Genomic DNA, 13,925 nt, shown 5'->3' with positions numbered 1-13,925 from the left:
GAGAAATGCAAATCAAAACTACAATGAGGTATCACCTCACACCTGTCAGAATGGCCATCATCAAAAAATCTACAAACAATAAATGCTGGAGAGGGTGTGGTGAAAAGGGAACCCTCTTGCACCATTGGTGGGAATGTAAATTGATACAGCCACTATGGAGAACAGTATGGAGGTTCCTTAAAAAACTAAAAATAGATCTACCATACGACCCAGCAATCCCACTACTGGGCATATACCCTGAGAAAACCATAATTCAAAAAGAGTCATGTACCACAATGTTCACTGCAGCTCTATTTACAATAGCCAGGACATAGAAGCAACCTAAGTGTCCATCGACAGATGAATGGATAAAGAAGGTGTGGCACATATATACAATGGAATATTACTCAGCCATAAAAAGAAATGAAACTGAGTTATTTGTACTGAGGTGGATGGACCTAGAGACTGTCATACAGAGTGAAGTAAGTCAGAAAGAGAAAAACAAATACCGTATGCTAACACATATGTATGGAATCTAAAAAAAAAAGAAAATGTTTCTGAAGAACCTAGGGACAGGACAGGAATAAAGACGCAGACGTACAGAATGGACTTGAGGACACAGGGAGGAGGAAGGGTAAGCTGGGGTGAAACGAGAGAGTGGCATGGACATATATATACTATCAAATGTAAAATAGATAGTGGGAAGCAGCTGTATAGCACAGGGAGATCAGCTCGGTGCTTTGTGACCACCTAGAGGGGTGGGATAGGGAGGGTGAGAGGCAGGGAGACACAAGAGGGAAGAGATAGGAGATATATGTATATGTATAGCTGATTCACTTTGTTATAAAACAGAAAGTAACACACCATTGTAAAGCAATTATACTCCAATAAAGGTGTTAAAAAGAAATGGATTGCATTCCAACCTGTGAAATAGTATTAAATATTAATAATGTTTATAAATATTAATACATATCTTTGAATTTGGAAAATTGTTTGACAGGTATAGTTTGCTGACTCTCCCTCTTAAAATACATGTAGCTTCTTAAAGCTATATTGGGTTTTCCAACAATATCAGCACCTTCAGAAAATACATATGACTCAGAAATAATACATTTATTACTGAAAACTAATTTGTGTATTTATTTATCAAAAAGCAGGGATAGAGAATTACTCTCTACTTTTTTACTGAGATTCATTCAAAAAATGTCAAGATGCTCAAATTGTTTCTAACAGCTAATTTATTAGCTTTACTTGACCATAATTGCCTTAATTTTCATAGTTTTCATAATTTTCATAAGTTTAGCTTTTGTTTTCTGATCTTTAGGTCATACTTCCATAGAGTTATATTTTATTGATAATTCTTTTCTAATTACATTATTCTATTTAAATTGCATAACAATCTCATGTTTCCTCTTTTAGGATGACTATAGCTTTTTCTGCTTCTCTCTGTCCTCACTCTTTTGCTTCTTTTGCTTTGTGCATTTACTTATACACCCAAGTGTTTTGCTCTTACTTCCTTATCATTTAACTTATCATATTGCACATATTAGTCCCTATAATCTCAGTTATTTCAGTTTGAGTTGATAAAATTTAGTTTGCTACTAAATGAGTAGACATTAAACTGCCCATTCACTGCCCCCAAGTTTTGTTACTGTGTAGTAGGGTTTCAGAGTGGTACCATTTAAGATTCTTTATGCAGTTATTGAACTTTTTCTTTAAAAATTATTTCTTTTTTACTAAACACTCTCTAGATTGCTGGGCTGGCTGGACACCCGTGCTCTTAGTGAAGGCCACAGGGTCCGAAGTGGGTGTAGCTGTCCCTTTCCCCTGCTGCCCTGCTTGGTATCTTCCTGCTGTCACTGTATTATTACACGTGGGATCTCTACAGTCAGCTCTGCTCTTAATTGCCCCTTGACCCTTTACTGTGTTCATCTGTCTTCTTCTTTCTTACTTTTTTTTTTTTAATAAATTTATTTATTTATTTATTTATTTTTGGCTGTGTTGGGTCTTCGTTTCTGTGTGAGGGTCACTATCACAGCCTCTCTTGTTGCGGAGCACACGCTCCAGACGCGCAGGCTCAGCAGTTTTGGCTCACGGGCCCAGTTGCTCCACGGCATGTGGGATCTTCCCAGACCAGGGCTCGAACCCGTGTCCCCTGCATTGGCAGGCAGATTCTCAACCACTGTACCACCAGGGAAGCCCTTCTTTCTTACTTTTTGTGTTGTTCTTCCCACCCATCGGGCTTTGGTGTTGAAAAGGCCTGATTTTAACCATTGCTATAAGTGTTTGTGGATTTCCTTCCTTATGGTTCTTGAACCAGCCAGCCACATGTCATCTTTTGTGGTGTTCCCATGTTTAACTTTAGCAGCGAATATCACCAATGATACTGGTTCATCTTTTGGCCGTACCACTTTCTGCATGATGGGTCTTGCTTCATGCTTGCCCCAGCATGGACAAAGATGGCTGCAGCAGCTCCAGACATCACACAGCAATCTCCTGTGTCTAGAAGAGTGTCTGTGCCTTTATAAGAGCAAAGAAGACTCCCCTACAAGTTACATCAACAGAATTGCTTTCTCATCTCAGTGGTCAGAACTGAATTGTTGGACCAATTCTGAAACCAGTCACTTGGGAGAGGAATGGAATTGCCATGATAGACTTATACTAAACAAGATTTTCCCACAGATCTGGGGAGGGGCCCAGCTTCCACTAAAGACAAGGATACAGATTCTTGCACAGAATCAAGACTTTGTTAGCAAGAAGTCAGAGATGGGATTGGCTATTGATTAGGCCACAAGTACAACTGCTATAGGAATGAAGATATTTGATTGAACATGTATTGACTGGAACCAAATAACTGAGATCAGACTTGAGGAAGTATTCTATCCAAAAGGCTTTTTGTCAGGCCAAACCACCAGTGTCCTTTTGATTTCTGAAGCAACAGTTGATATAATACTCACTGACACTTAGCATATCTGAACTTTTGGAGTTAATTATCCTCTCATGTCTACGTTCTGTTTCCCCAACTAGATAATGGTGGTGGATAATATTTTGACATGTGGCAATCAGCAAAAGGACAATTGAGGGTTTCAGGTTATGACCTTGTTCCTAATCCCAGTCACACTTCCATGTACAGAGCAGAGATTGGCCCTGAGCACTGAATGTCTCCTCTTGCCTTCTCATTCAGGGGCTGCAGACTGCCAGCTGTGGGTGTGTCAAGTTCACAGACATGCTTTGTTTCAGTATTACAATGTTTTTGAAAAAAATTTTCTGAATAGTTATTAATATTTACAAAATGAGAGATGTTATATAAAATCCTGATTTGTCACTTCTTTTGAAAGATCTGATGCTATGACACCACTGGGTCTGCATCCGTCAGGGCCGCAACTGGCTTGGGCTGCCCAGTGCTGGCCTTTTTAGAAGGGAGCCTGTGGTCTCCTTTCCTCCCACAGCTGGGTTCTCTTTACACTATGAGCATTTCATTCACTTAAGGTAACTGATTGGCCCCTAGACCATTTATATTTGAGACTCCTATTCCAAATAATTCTGTACAATACTGTCATATTGATTTTTAAAAACACTCTTCTGTTCTACACTTTTGATTTCTTCTAGTTGTCTTTAAATAGTTTTCAGCCTCCTTAGTAGCATTTTGTCCTACCACTTAAATGGAGATCTCCTACCTCCATTGCATAAACCCTTTCCTCACCATTCCTCCAGTGGTGGTATCCCCACCTGCTTCCATGCCTTTCGTCGGAAAACTTCTGTGGCCTGGAACACTTTCATGGTAGGCTGAATAATGTCTCCCCTGCCCCAAAGATATCCACATCCTGATCTCTGAAACCTGTGAATATGTTACCTTATATGGAAAAGGGAACTCTGCAGATGTGGTTTAGTTAAGAATTTTGGGATGGGAAGATTATTCTGTATTATCCAGGTGTGCCCCATATATGCACAGGGTCCTTATAAGAGAGACACGGAAGATCACATTGGGAGAAGGTGATGTGAAGACAGAAGCAGAGATTGGAATGATGCTATTATGAGTTTAAAAATGCCAAGGTAGCCTTTAAAAGCTGGAAGAGGCAAGGACTGGATTCTCCTCTGGAGCCTCAAAAAGAAACCAGCCCTATTGACAACCTTGATTTTAGCTCTCTAATACTTAACGGTAGATTGCTGACTTCCAGAACTGTATTTACTATGAGACAATATTTGTTCTGTTTTAAGCCACTAAGCTTGTGGTCATTTGTTACAGCTGCAACTAGAAAATCACTGTAACCTTCTTTTCTATATTTGCTTATAAATGTTACCTTCTTGAAGCACTTCTGGGTTTTCAAAACAATGCACAGTCTCTCATTGATTTTGTGTGTATATATTTCTTAGTTCCCCTTCTGGGTTCCAAGCTCATTGACAACAGGCCATTGGTGATTGAGTGCTGTGTTTTTCCCAGGACTTACTGAGTGTGTGAACACAGTTAATAGTTAAGGACTATTTGTTGAGTGAAAGGGAAGACTAAGGATGTCGGTGGCTAAAATGGTCATGAGAAGCAATTGTCGGTGAGCGAGTCGATTAGGATGCTTAAATAACAAGAGTTTATATGCTTTAGTATCTTGAAAGGTTAGTGCATCTAGGTTACTTGCATTGGCCTGATGAACCTGAAGGAGAGGAGAACACGATTAAAATGGAGTGATTTCCTCTTCAGTTTGGGTGTGGTATGGATCCTGAAAAGCCTACGCTGCCTGTTGGATCCCAGGAGAAGAAATTTTACTCACTGAGTTTTAAATTCGGCTTCTATCGAGGGCTCCTCCCAGATGACATGGATTATGGATTGCTAAAGCGTTTCTTCCTTGTGGGAGCTTTGGTCTAGAAGGCTACTCCGTGCTAGAAATTGTAGATTCCCTTAGCAAATGAGGTCAAGATAATTTTTATTTGTTTTTCTGACACAGTAGAGTAGGTTACAGCTGTCTAAGTAGACAATGTGTTATTTCAGTTATACCTGGACAATGGCATCCAGACAGAATTTCTCCAGGGAAGGTGACACATTTGCATAATGTCACTGAAGGGTTGTGTTTCTGTATTAACTGACAGAGATGGGCGATGACAGGATGTCAGACGGCTGCAGTGATGACAGAGCCCTTGAAAATAGAGACTGCGTGTTCCTTCAAGACGACATCACTCTTCTGTTACAGGAAGGTGGGAGGACACCCAGAGGAAGGAGGCAGGGGAAGGTGGGAAAAGAGCTGCTGAGGACTTGAGAGGGTGAAGAGTAGTGTTTGATCACTGAAGGAAGGAGGGAAGCAAATGTTATCATTATGTTCGGCTTTTGATAACAGAATGAGAAATTTGGCACAGATGAGTTAAGCATTTTAAATTTATTTATTTATTTATTTATTTACTTATTTATTTATTTATTTATTTATTTATGGCTGTGTTGGGTCTTCGTTTCTGTGCGAGGGCTTTCTCCCTTTGCGACAAGTGGGGGCCATTCTTCATCGCGGTGCGCGGGCCTCTCACTATCGCGGCCTCTCTTGTTGCGGAGCACAGGCTCCAGATGCGCAGGCTCAGTAATTGTGGCACATGGGCCTAGTCGCTCCGCAGCATGTGGGATCTTCCCAGACCAGGGCTCGAACCCGTGTCCCCTGCATTGGCAGGCAGACTCTCAACCACTGCGCCACCAGGGAAGCCCAAGTTAAGCATTTTATATGACTAAAGTGTTAAGGAAAGAGGAGAACAAATAGATTAGGATAAGACTAATATATTTCTGTTGCTTTCCCATTCCGTCTGTTTGTTACAACTTAAAATCTTGTATTTTATATGTGTAACCAGAGTGAAATGCACCCTAAATCTCTGGACCTGTATAGGTTCACAAGAGCAATTTCGGCATTTGTTTTTTTGCCTCTCCTAATGAGGAACTCAGCACATGGTCAGTTCTTCAAAAGAATCCACTCATGTGTGTGAACATCTTAGTGTGTGACATAGACATTACTTGATATTTTACAGAGGAGATGACTTGAATATGTGTGTATGTGGGGGAGTGGATATATCACACAAATACCAGCTCTGTCTCAGCAAAATTTAAATTCTCAAATCCACTGAAACAAAGGGCTCTCCAATTAATAGGCTCTGCCAGTTTCAGAGGGCAGATTGCCTTTTGTTACCTATGCATCCTTTTCTTGTTGCAGCCAACACTGAAGTGGCTCACTGTCTTAGGTTGGGTTCTCAGAAGCAAACCCTCAGATGAGAAGTCAAGTGCAAGTGATTTATTTCAGATGCTCCCAGGAGAAATTGGAGAAGAAGTGAGGGAAGCAGAACATAGAAGAGGAAGAAGCCAAGCAAAGGTGTAACCTCAGGCGAAACCCTACCCTTGACATGATGCTGTGTGATACAAACTACACCTCATAGTTTGTGACTTAAGGCAAGAAGACTGGGCTTCCATGCGCTGGCACCATCGGTCACTGGCCAAGGGCCAACCTAAGGGTAATAAACTCTCATGTATTTGAGGCTGACTGTATGTGCAGGCAAAGGACTCCAGGAGCCTAAGTGCAGTCCCTCAAAGAAGAGGTACTACCATGGGCCTTGAGGGGCAAGTGCACGTTGAAGCTGGGGTGAAGGTGCACAAAGAAACAGAATGAGGGACCCAAGAAGATGTAGGCTGGACACCGACAGTGTCTGCTACCCTATCAAAGTATTCTTTCCAAAGAGTGACTGCCCTTTCCAAGGGGGATTCTTGATGACGTCTTTCTCTCCTATTTTATCCTTATTGCCCTTCACCAGAAGACTTTCCTGCTCTTGAACATTATGATGGGAATTGATCAAGGCATATTGCCCTTTAAAAATGGCATAGAGAGAGGGATGGGCGATATGGGTCAAAAATTTTCTTTCTACATGAGATCTTCATTCTCTTGATTCCATTTGAGTACTCTGTCTAAACTGACTTTTTGGGCTCTGGTCCAGCACCCCCAAGCGACTTAATTGTGGTGCTTCTGCTGGTTTTCTAGCTAATCTAAAGCTTCACTGATTTTGGAGTGACATCTTGACAAAATGCTTTCTTTCCATGATCTCTCTAGGTTTTAACCCTGCTCTGAATTACTGAGGTTCATTCTTCCCTTTTTAATGATAATGATGATAACAATAAAAGTGACAGCTACCATTTATTGAGTGCTTCTCAGGCAATTTAGATATAAATTCTCACTAAATTCTCACATCGGCCCTGAGAATGAGTAGTATTATCTTCTTTTTATGGGTGAGAAAACTGAGGCTAAGTAGGAAAAGCAAAGACAAGAACAAAAAAACAACTTTCCCGAGGACCTTTCTACTCTTTCCACATGGTACACTGGGTTTATTATATCTAACAGCTCTTCTCCCCTCACACAGCCACTCAGTGTTCTCTCTTGGGCAAGTGACTTTTGAATTTTACATACTTGAGGCAAATTAAAGGCAAATACATGTTTTTTCAAGATCTGTGATAGGTTGTCTTCTTTAGATGAATGACAATCTATTGTTCAACCTCTATGCGTGGGCTGTAAACTAACAGCAGAAAGGATAGTTAGCTGTTCCTTTTGAAGCCTAATTTTTTTTGGAATTGATGGTTTCCTCGTTAGAGGCTCTCAGCATATAAAAATGCTGTTTTAAAAATCACTCAGAGAATCCAAAGAGCAAACACAAGCACATTTTGATGTATTCATAATGAGGTGAGCTACTTCAGTTAATAAACAGGCCACAGCACTATGAATAGAAGGGCCCCCACAGTGGTCCACACAGATGAATCTAGTGATGTGAAAGCCCCCTGAGAGCTCGACATTTCTACTAGGCCGGGACTCCCATGACACCACTAAGAGGTAAGAGCAGGGAAAAGACCGTCTGCACTGGGACCAGTCTGGGCAGCTTTTCTTTTCCTTTTAAAGTCTAGATTAAACCAGTTTTAGATTATTTTTGTTTTCTTTTCAAAATCTAGACTGGGATTTGATTCATCTGTCTCTCAAAGCTGCATCCTCATTCGCCACCATCTCATGATGATCTGGTTATCAGTTGTTGTGTAGTGAACCAGGCCAAAATTAGCGGCATCTTTAAGAAAAAAATTTATTATATATCTCACAATCTTGTGCATCAAGGATTAGGTCAGAGCTCACCCAGGTGATTCTTTTACACTGTGTGGCATCAGTGAGGATGAATCAGTGGTCCTCAGTTAACATTTAAGCTGTTGAAATAACTTGATGAATGAGATGAAGTGAAGAGAAAATGCAGTCGAAGTAGGAATTAGTCAGTTGGAAAATCCAGTTGAGGGACTTTCTTTTAAGGCATCAGAAAAGGGTTTTAAAAAAAATGGAAAGAATGAAAGAAAAGAGATATGAAGGCTAGATGTAGAAATGCCAACACTTCTTTAATATTAATCTCAGAAAGAAAAAAAAGGGAAGGGAGAAAATATCTAAGTAAATAATGATGGAAACAAGTTTCACATACAAAAGTCAATAACTTTCTTCTGCAAAAGAGAATAAAAACTAAGTAGAAAATATAAGAAAACAAAATGCCTTTCATAAGAGCAACAGAAACTATGAAATACTGAGGAATAAAACTAACAGAATGCACAACATCTTCAGTAAAAAAAAAATTTTTAAGCTTGTAAAGTTAGTAAAAGAAGACAAATAAGTCAATAGATATAATGTATTCAAAGATGAGATTATATGATATAGTAAAGACCTAGTTTCTCCCCAAATTAATCTTAAATTCAATGCAATTCCAATTAGAATTCCTAGAGGATTCTTTTATGAAATTTGAGAAGCTGGCTTTCTAAAATTTATGTGGAAAAATAAGTCTACGAATAAGCAAACTCTTTTTAAGCACAAAATTGAGGACTATGTCCTATTAACCCTTGGGATCTAGTGCAAAGAAATAAAAACAAGATGGCACTGGTTCAGGAAAAGAGAATTGACTAATGGAAAAGTGTAAAGATCCCAGGGTTAGATCCACATATGGATGGATATTTGGTATATGACAGTAGGTATAGGGTGGATTATTAATAGATGATCTTGGAGAAACTCTCCTTCTATAGAGAGAAAAAATAAAATTGGATTACTATTTAATACCATATGAACCTCAGATGAGTTAAAGATTTAAACTGGTAAAGATATTTTTTTTTCCAATCCTTTTTATTGAAATCACCAGCTTTTTTGTTTTTGTTTTCAATGTATTTATTTTTTTCTTCCAGTTTTATTGAGATATAATTGACATACAGCACTGTATAAGTTTAAGGTATACAGCATAATGATTTGGCTCACATACATCATGAAATGATTATCACAATAAGTTTAGTGACGTCTGTCATCTCACAGAGATACAAAATTAAAGAAATAGAAAACAATTTTTTCTTGTGATGAGAACTCTTAGGATTTACTCTTTTGACAACTTTAATATATAAAATAGAGCAGTTTTAATTGTATTTATCATATTATATGTTACCTCCATAGTACTTATTTATCTTATAACTGGGAGTCTGTACCTTTTGACTGCCTTCATCCAATTCCCCTCCTCCTACCCCTTGCCTCTGGTAACCACAAATCTGATCTCTTTTTCTTCGAGTTTGTTTTTGAAATAAAACTGACATACAACACCATGTTAGTTCCTGGTGCATAACATAGTGATTCCATATGTCTATAGGTTTCAAAATGATCACCACAATATGTCTAATTATGTCACCATACAAAGATATTACATAATTGTTGGCTGTGTTCCCCACACTGTACATTTCATATCTGTGACTCATTTATTTTGCACCTGGAAGTTTGTACCTCTTAATTTCCTATTTTTAATTTCACCTATTTCTTTCCTCTTCCTACCTCACTCGCCTCTGGCAACCACCTGTTTATTCCATGTATCTATAACTCTGTTTCTGTTTTGTTATGTTTGTTCATTTGTTTTTTAGATTCCACATATAAGTGAAATTATCCAGTATTTATCTTTGTCTGACTTATTTCACTTAGCATAATACCCTCTATGTCTAACCATGTTGCCTAAAAAAACAAGATTTCATTCTTTTTTTATGGCTGAGTAATATTCCATTGTGCGCGTGCATGCACGTATGTGTGTGTGTACACACACATCTTCTTTATCCATTCATCTATTGATGGGCACTTAGGTTGCTTCCATATCTTGGTTATTGTAAATCATGCTGCAGTGAACATAGGGGTGCATATATCTTTTCTAATTAGTGTTTTCATTTTCTTAGGATAAATACCCAAGAGTGGAATTGCTGGATCATATGGTAGTTCTATTTTTAATATTTTGAGGAACCTCCATACTGCTTTCCATAGTGGCTTTCCAATTTACATTCCCACCAACAGTGCCTGAGGGTTCCCTTTTCTCCACATCCTTGCCAACACCTGTTATTTGTTGTCTTTTTGATAATAGCCATTCTGACAAGTGTGTGGTGATATCTCATTGTTGTTATGATTTGTATTTCCCTGATGATTAGTGATGTTGAGCATCTTTTCATGTGCCTGTTGGCCCTCTGTATGTCTTTTTAAAAAAATATTCAGATCCTCTGGCCAGTTTTTAATCAGGTTGTTTGTTTATTTTTTCTAGTGTTGAGTTGCATGAGTTTTTGTATATTTTGGATATTAATCCATTGGATATATCATTTGTAAATATCTTCTCCTGTTCAGTAAGTAGCCTTTTCATTTTGTTGATAGTTACCTTAGCTGTAAAGATAAAATTTTAAAGTTAATAAAACAAAACATATGAGAACATCTTTATGACTTTGGATTATGGAAGGATTTTTGAAAAAATCAGATTCCCCAAAGCATTAACCATCAGGTAAAACTTCATGTTTGACTTTTATCATAAATCAACTTTTTTTGTTTAACAAAGTTTACCATAATGAAGTTAAAATATGATGGTAGATTGAGAGAAGATATTTTCAATTTCTAAAATATAAGAAGGGATTAAAACCTAGAACATAGAGGAAATGTCTGCAAATTAACAAGGAAAAGGAAGGAAACCCAATCAAAAATTGGGCAAAGACAGTGAATAGGTAATTCAGAGACAGAGAAACCAAATGGCTAAGAAGTATATGAAAAGATGTTCACTTTTTTTCAGTAAATAGAGAGACGCAACTTAAATTTATGAATAACACTACTTTGACAAACATCAAAATTGAGGAAGTCATGATGAGAGTGGGGAGGCCCTGGTCAAGGGAAGCATCACATACAGTCATTTGGGGAATGTCCTGCCTGTGCTTAGTGACATTAAATACAGATGTACTTGTAGACCCCACAAGCCCATTCCAGTGTATATACCTCAGAGAAACTGGCACAGACCCATGAGGGAATGTGTTTGACGAAGCTCACAGCTGCATTTCTATTGGGCAAAATTTGGTCCTTGATACATGATGGTCTTTAGGGGAATCAGACTCAAACTGTGGTAAAACCACACGGTGCAATATTATACTACCATCACAATTAATTAACTAGATTAACAACAGTGTGAGTTAGAACTCAAGAAAAGTGTAACCAGAAAAATTTAATAAATACTAAGATTTAAATCTAATATTATTTATGAAATTTTATAAAACACAAAAGTATTTTAAGGGTACCTGTTTATCTAATATACATAAAGATGGTATATTAGGGGTATATTTTAAATACAGTAAAGTAGGTGACTGGAGACGAGAAAGGGAATGGGATGGGGACAGAGACAAAGCAGATATGTAATAAAATAAAATGAAACAAAGTGAATAGCTAGTGATGATGGTGGGCCATGAGGAGAGCCTCATTATCTTAATTGTACCTAAGATAAAGGAAATAAAGACCAAAAAAAAAAAAAAAAAAAAAAGGAAAATAAAGAGAAAAGACAAGAAGAGCAGAAGAGCAGGAGAGAGAGTGAAACAGCATGAAGGGACCTTGTGGAGTGGGGACTTTGAGTCAAAATCCAGATACTGCACTGACTGGCCCAGCAAATCATCAGTTTATAATTCCCTAAACTTCTACAGTCCTTTCAATTCATTCATTCAATCCATAGGAAATTTCCTTCAAGCTTGTTGTTGATGAAATTGGGAAGAATGACAACAGCTACACTTGGTACAAACAGCATTAGAAATATCGACAAAACAGGAAATAAACCCAATACTCTTGTTACTAAAGCCTCTAAAAAAAAATCATACAATTCTGCTGACTATATTCCAACTTCTATTAAAAGTGCACTGTTTTTGAATTTTTTAAAATTAAAGTCATAGGCAGAAGAATCTATTTTCTAAAAACTGTTCTTAATCTAAATGTTGATTTAATCATGGGCACCAAGAATGGGTGTTTTATTTTCTCTGTGTTGCCCATCTTCACTTTTCACTCTCTTTAATGTGCTATCAGATGAGAAACTGAAAAGTCACTCGAGTGTGAAGTCACACCAAGTGTATTTTCTCCTAATGACTCTGCCATCACCTTGAATTTGGAAACTTGGGTATTGACTGACATGTGCTCAGAACCTCTTCTGGTGAAAGCCCATTGGCGACGGTTTTGGGAAATGTGAGATGGTAGATTTCTTTCCAAATAGGAAATAGACAAAGAGCATCAGTTGGAAATATTCCAGATTTTCAAAAACAAAACAACATGGCAAAAATCTGATGATTTTTTATACAGTTGTTTGGCTTCAAATTCTAGAGTCTAAGGGAGTCAGACCAATATAGAAGACTGTGAGAATTCTAGTCTTGTTTACTTTTTTCATGAGATTATAATGACAGGAACTTCATACAGCTCCTGTAGCATATTTCTTTTAAGGATAGTTACATATAAAGAGGGAGGTTTGGGGACCAGATACGTAGACAGCAGACACCCAGAAACACTTAATGTAGCTCCTGCCTTCAGAACCCTTTAAATATTCCACACTCTCACCTCTGCCTTAATGGGGTTCTGAGAAAGCATTGACGTCTGGGGTTTTCTTACTGTCCCTCATAATGAAGAACTGGACTCCATAAGGAAGACAAATAGCACAAGTAGCAGAATTATTCTCCCTTAAAAAAGTCCCTCATTTTGTTCTTGGATAGCTGTGTATTTTGAGTACAAAGTGACATTAAAAACACATCTTAAATTGTTCCCAAAGAGTCTATGTATCTGAAATGATGATCATTACTAAAAAAAAAAATACATATATACATGTGTATATACACAAGTATATGTGTATACATATACACACGTATGCATACATGTATGCACGTATAGATGCATATGCATATGTACATATATACCTGTATATACATATATGCATACATAAGTATATGTACATTTATCTGTATTTACACATACATATATACACTCAAACTGTCGTGAACTGACCTAAGCCCACTTGATCTGTCAAAAGTCCTTTTTGGAAGCTATCTGTGGCATCCAGTAGATAAAAGAAGGTGAGGGGCTATTGGTTCAGTTTGCTTGGACCAGATTCCATCAGTGCCTGTTATTCTAGTGTCCCATTCAGTTTAGTAGTTTAGCACTCTTAAAAGTGCCCTGCTTGGATGATAAATTATATGGTTACCCTGCTTTGGTCTCCTCCCCGACAACCTCCTTACCGGGTAGTATATTATATTGGAAACAAGTCTTGGGCCCAATTCTGTCACATATAAAAACTTTTATTAGCAAGCAGGCACAAAAACAGTCATGCAGCCTGTTCTGAAATCTTGATTGAGAGCCATCTCTTTGTTCTTACAGGCCCTCGGGCAGCACCTTGCTTAAAGATCGTGTGTGGCCCAAAACTTAAATACTTCTGAAAGCTCTTTTTTACAAATTTATTTATTTAATTTTCGGTTGCGTTGTGTCTTCGTTGCTGCGCGTTGGCTTTCTCTACTTGCGGCAAGCAGGGGCTACTCTTCATTGTGGTGCGCGGGCTTCTCATTGTGGTGGCTTCTGCTGTTGCAGAGCACAGGCTTCTAGGCACGTGGGCTTCAGTAGTTGTGTCACACGGGCTCTAGAGCGCAG

Source organism: Balaenoptera physalus, assembly GCF_965194825.1.
Source record: "Balaenoptera physalus genome assembly, chromosome: 6".
In the NCBI taxonomy this organism is placed as follows: Eukaryota; Metazoa; Chordata; class Mammalia; order Artiodactyla; family Balaenopteridae; genus Balaenoptera; species Balaenoptera physalus.
Note: the sequence above shows the minus strand (reverse complement) of the source record.